At 38.7% G+C, this 6,260-nt stretch overlaps 1 pseudogene; it reads left to right on the top strand.

Annotated features, from left to right (window-relative positions):
- Positions 1 to 3,822: 3,822 nt before the first annotated feature.
- The window catches only part of LOC114614706, a 7,081-nt pseudogene continuing 4,643 nt past the window's right edge, over positions 3,823 to 6,260 (top strand).

The following is a 6,260-nucleotide window of genomic DNA, read 5'->3' as shown; positions in this document are numbered from 1 at the left end:
GGGGCTCTTGGAGACTGGACCACCAAGCAAAGAACATACATGGGCTGGACCTAGGCCTCCATATTCCATTTCAGGAATAGCATTCAGAGATAAAACAAGATCTTTATGGATTTTCAAGAATATAAAAATTATCATACTAGAATACATATGTAGCAGATATATAGCTTGGTCCCATGTGGGTCCTGAAGATCTGGAGCAGGAAACTATCCCAAAAGCTATAGCCTATATGTGGGATATGTACTTCTAACTCGGCTGCCTTATCTGGCCTCAATGGGAGTTAAAGCACCTAGACTCACACAGACTTGAAGTGCCAACATGAGGGAATAATATAAAAATAAGTGGATACAAGCGTTTGTTGCCCTAAACGTTTTCTACAAAATATAAAAGCACTAACCACCATATTGTGAGAGAAATTAGTTTGTTGCCCTAAACTTTTTCTACAAAGTATAAAAGCACTAACCACCATATTGTGAGAGAAATTAGTTGTTTGCAGAAGATATTCTAGGTTATTTTCAGGGTCCAAAAAATGTTGATATCATTCCAATAATTAAACTCTGAAACACAGAGATTTTAAGTCTCTGGTTTCCATCTAGGCTATTTTACATTTCTACTTTGGAAAGAGAAGATATTTGAATTAAGTAATTTTTTTCTGCATGCAAGCATATATCTGTCTTATTGGAAACCTCATTTTGTGGTCACTGGGCACAATCAAATCAGCAGTGTGCTGTTTAGTTTCTGATAAATTTTCTTGAATCCAGCAGTTCATGTCACACTACACATGGAGGGGGGAACCAGATGTAATATGTGTGTGTGTGTATATATAATGTGTAAAATTACATATATATGTTTACATCTATATGTAACAAAATTCCATAGTTTATATGTAGTTACATTAAATATATATATATATACATATATATATATAGTCATTAACATATATTGTTATACATATACATCTGATAACCAGCATCAATTTCAGGCACCTTATTATCTTGCATAAGCCTCCAATGCACTGAATGTCACACAATATTTACTACATCATGTAATATTACATGTGTAACATTTCGGTTATATAGATTTTGAAATTTTTCTCCCTAAAATGATTAAATGTAAACAGAATATTTATGCAGCTTCAGTTTCTCCCAGATGATTTATAAATAACAGTAAGGATACTGAGTTGGGTGGGGAGAAAAGTTAGGGTAGATCAAGTAAAAGATTTTTGATGAATATGAACAAAGCATGTTATACAAGATGCTCATAGAATTGCTATAACTTTTCTAAGTTTAAAACAAAACCTGGAATAGGGACAAATATTTCTGTTAATGAGAATATACTGTACTTCATTAGTCTATAACAATATTCAAACAGATCCACATAATTTTATGGTTTATATGAAGTTACAAAATTTAGATTATATACGTATAATTATATATATTATACATACATAATTTTTAATTTTAGAGATGGGATTCTCTATTGTGGAGTAAATAGGCATATAAGTTCATTTGAACATGGAATCCTGAGACCTTCTACCTCTATGACCTAGATTCATAGGAAGCTGTGAGTTATCAAATTTTCATGCTAGTAACTGACGATGGGCCTTTTGCAATGAAGCACTACTCAGCTGCTAAAAATGAGGACATCATAAAATTTGCAGGCAAATGGATGAAACTAGAAAACATCATCCTGAATGAGGTAACCCAGACCCCAAAGGACTTACATGGTATATACTCACTGATATTTGGATATTAGTCAAAAAGTTCAGAATACCTGTGATACAACACACAGACCATATGAAGCTTACTGAGAAGGAAGGCCCAAGTGTGGATACTGCATTCCTACTTAGAAGGGGAAACAAAATAATCACAGGAGGCAGAGGGAGGGAGGGACCAGGTATGGGAAAAGGCAAGAGAGCATTACAAAGGGCCAGGAGAAGGAGTAGAAATAAGTAGCAATAGCGGGTGGGGACCTTGGGAAACCACTACAGAGTCTCAGATAGCAGGTATTCGAGAGGCTCCCAGGACCCAGTAGGCATGACATTAGCCAAAATACCGAACTTCAGGAAGATGGAACCTTAAGAGAACACATCCAGTAGGTAAACATGTTCCCCAGTGGAGGGATAAGGTCACTCAAACATCTCAAAAATTTTAAACCAGAATTGTTCCTGTCTACAGGAAATGTAGGGACAAAAATGGAGCAGAGGTGAAGGAAAGGTCATTGAGAGACCACCCACACTGTTACCCATTCCATCCGCAGACAGCAAACTCTGACACTATCACTGATGTCAAGATGTGCATGCAATCAGGAGCCTGGTAAAGCTGTCCTCTGAGAGGTTCTGCCAGCACTGGACTTAGACAGAGGCAAATACACCCAAACATTGGAGTGAGCACAGGGATGCCAATGGAAGAGTTAGGGGAAGGGCTGAAGGAAGTGAAGGGGATTGCAATCCCATAGGAGAAACATCATTTATCAATTAGTTAGACCCCTCAGAGTCTCCCAGGGACTGAACGACCAACCAAAGAGTATACATGGGCTAGTCCATGGCTCCTGCTACATATTTAGCAGAGGACTGTCCTGTCTGGCATCAGTGAGAGGGGAAGCACTTGGTTTTGAGGAAGCTTGTTGCCCCAGCGTAGGGGGATGCTAGAGTGGTGAGGCAGGAATTGGTAGGTGGGTGGGGGAGCACCTTCTTACAAGCAACGGGAAGGGGAAGGGTGTGGGAGGTTCATGGAAGGGAGACCAGAAAGGAGGATAACATTTGAAATGCAAACAAATAAAATGATAAATAAATTTTTAAAAAGATTCTATTATAACCCAGTGAACTGCCGACCTTCCAGAAAATGTATTCAGTGATGATGAATAGTTGGAGTTAAAGACTCCACTTCATTTTGGGGGGTGCAAAATTAAATGTGGTCATTATAAGTAATTCAAAAATTACAAATCAAATATTTTCATTTCACTTGAGTGAAATGTGTGAACTTGTTCACAGTCATCTCAATAAGGTGTGAAGAAACTTCAGCCACAGAAATATTTCATCAAAAGATCCTGATTATTAGAGACTGAAGATCACGCAAGAGATCAGCATTATAACTCAATGGAATGAATGTCTGCATAGTTGCTGATATTGGACAGGATGGGTGTTGTATCTGTGTAATTTCAGGCATTATTGGATTTAGCATGATGACAGATTCTCCAGCTGACAGGAATAACGGGACATTTGAGGAGATTTTGTGAACATGACTAGCATGCAATACTATGTGTACAACAGAGGGAAGGCTTAACTCCTGGTTCAATGTTGTATGTCAGACTGCCCTTCCCCAGACTAAGCAATGGAAGACATAATTTCCCATGATTCAACTCAAAGTGATAATAACATGGGATCATCATGACCTTCTGAACTCTTGTCTTACTATGGAAGTTCTGATATATTTCATTATCATGATTGCCAATTGTGTTAATACATATGTCTGTTAACTCATGGTGTGGCCCAAGCTGCTCAGGAGATTGTCCCTTGAGTGGATTCCATGGATAGTTATGAAATCATGACACCTGAGAATGGAGAACATGATCTATACAATATATTTTTAGAAATGTTTTGACCAAAAGTTTTCAGACCTCAGATGCAGAGCTTGAGGCCAGATATTTTCAGATGTATCCAGGGAGCATGGCACAGGGTGAATCAAAAGCAACTGTAAAATATAATTAAGTGGATTTTCAGACAGCAATAGCCTTAAAACAGACACATAGGTGTGTATGTGTGTGTGATGTTTGCCTGTGTAAGACACAGATTTCACAACGCCTCCATCTTAGTGCCTAGCAGACATGAAGAAGCTGTGTGCTTTCACTGCTTCCTTCTCGCTCCTGAAGTTTTCTCTCATCTTGTGCAGTTTGACTGAACCCCTTTGCTTTTGGAGGATAAAGAATAATTCAGATAATGATGGAGATTTGAGAAGTGACTGCGGTTTTGTTCTTTTTGCAATGGACTGGCCTATAGAAGAAGATTTTTATAATCATGTTATCAATTTTAGGTAAGTTGTTAAGTTTATTTCCTGCTTCAATGTCATAAATTAGAAATATATAACTGTACACATCTGTGGGATTCTGTCCTGTTACATTAGGAAGTTGAAAATTAATTATCATATCAATCTCTACTTTAATTCTTTCAAATATGTCACAGTTTATTTTGGCTTTAGTAAATTGGTCTCCAGGTCACAAACTGGAGAGTGATAGAGACTGGATTCTATTTTTTCCTCCTTGTGTATTTCAGATGTTGAAAAATGGCATTGCACAAGATGCCTTGGTCTATTTTTTGAATTTACAATTCTTCCTGCTCTTAAGAGCTCAATATGAAGAAGTTGCCTGTCTTCAATTGTCTGCCAAAGATTCCAATATGAGCATGCAGTCTAAATGCCTTCATAAAAAGTTATTTAATTTACGTTTCTATCTTTTGGGCACACATTTATACCTTGAAATTTGTGTGTGTCTATTATACATGATTATGTTCATAATATCACATATATATTTGTGAATATACACACACATTGATTTTAAATATAGTCTCTCAATAACACTCTCCTGTCATCCTGGACACTGTAAATGTAAAAAACCAGCCAGGCTTCAGATTATGTTACCAGAGTACTATTTTGCTCCACTTGTGCATATGCCCACTCACAGACTAGGTTCATGATCACTATCAGATAGGTGGTCAGTTTTCCTATTAATTGGTGAATAAATATAACATTATAGAAATTATAGAAGAATTATTCTAGAGAATAAGAAGCTTTTCTCAATATGTATACATAGTTCTCAGATCTCAAGTGTGAGATATGAGTTTTGGCTGCAGATCATGAGGGAAGAAGTGTTGAAATCATTCACCTTTCACAGTGGCTGGGACTTCTTTCTTTCATGAACTGAGGTTTCCTGTGCTTTTCTGTCTCTGACTCTCATCCCATCTTTTATTTCTTTTTCACCTCTTTGGGATTTTAAGAATACATTTTCCTCTTGCTAGCCAAAGTACACTGTGCACACTTTGATACAATGCTTCACAGTATTATTCATTGGTATCAGGTCAGAAGTTATCTTATTTCTAATGTATCCTATGTTATCCCGTACCTCATTGGAAAAATAATGGCATTAACATTAGTGACACTTTTGTATGTAGTAATAAAGATCAGAATTACAAATATATGAACTATGTTAATACATATTTGTAGTTTAAGGAGACAAACTTAGCTGTAAATTCTCAACTGACCATGTTTGGTATTTTTCCTTCTGATGGGAACTTTCTTTTTATTTTTATTTTAGTTAATCTTTTTTTTTACAGTCCAGACTTTATACCCCTCCAAGTTCACCCTCTGACTGCTCCATATTTCATACCTCCACCCCCATCTCCAGGGGGATGTCCCCAACATCGACGCCCACCCCACCAGACCTTCCCACTCCCTGGATCCTCCAGTCTCTTGAGGGTTAGGTGCATCTTTTTTGAATGAGTTCAGACCTGGCAGTCCTCTGCTGTATATGTTAGGGGCCTCATATCAGCTGGTGTATGTTACCTGGTTGGTGGTCCAGTGTCTGAGAGATCTTGGAAATCCAGGTTAGTGGAGACTGCTGGTCAACTCCTCCTCAGCTTCTTCCAGCTTCTACCTAATTCAACCAAAGAGGTCAGCAGTTTCTTTCCACGGGTTGGGAGTAAATATCTGCATCCAACTCTTTCAGCTACTTGTTGGGTCTTATAGAAGGCAGTCATGATAGGCTCCTTTTTGTGAGCATGCCACAGTATCAGTATTAGTATAAGGCCTTGAGGCCTCACCTGGGGATGGATCCCAGTTTGAGCCTGTCACTAGACCTCTTCTTCCTCAGGCTCTTCTCCATATTTGTCCCTGCAGTTCTTACAAACAGGAACAATTCTGAGTCAGAGGTTTTGACTGTGGGATAGCAACCTCATCCTTCCACTTGATGCCCTGTCTTCTACTGGAAATGGGTTCTACAGGTTCCCTCTCCCCACTCTAGGGCATTTCATGTAGAGTCCCTGTCTTTGAGTCCTGAACGCCTCTCACCTCCCAGGTCTCTGGTACATTCTAAAGAGTCTCCCAACCTCCTACCTACCATGGTTGCCTGTTTTCCTTCTTTCTGCTGGCCCTCAGTGCTTCACTACTGTTTCCTCCATCTACCTGATCATGATACCCTCTTCCCCTCCCTGTCCACTTTTCCACCCAGGTCCCTCCCTCCCTCCTTCTATCTCTCCCTCCCTCCCTCCCTCC

This window comes from Grammomys surdaster, unplaced genomic scaffold (assembly GCF_004785775.1).
Source record: "Grammomys surdaster isolate TR1022 unplaced genomic scaffold, NIH_TR_1.0 126425, whole genome shotgun sequence".
Lineage (NCBI taxonomy): Eukaryota > Metazoa > Chordata > Mammalia > Rodentia > Muridae > Grammomys > Grammomys surdaster.
This window is presented reverse-complemented; position numbering and strand designations above follow the sequence as displayed.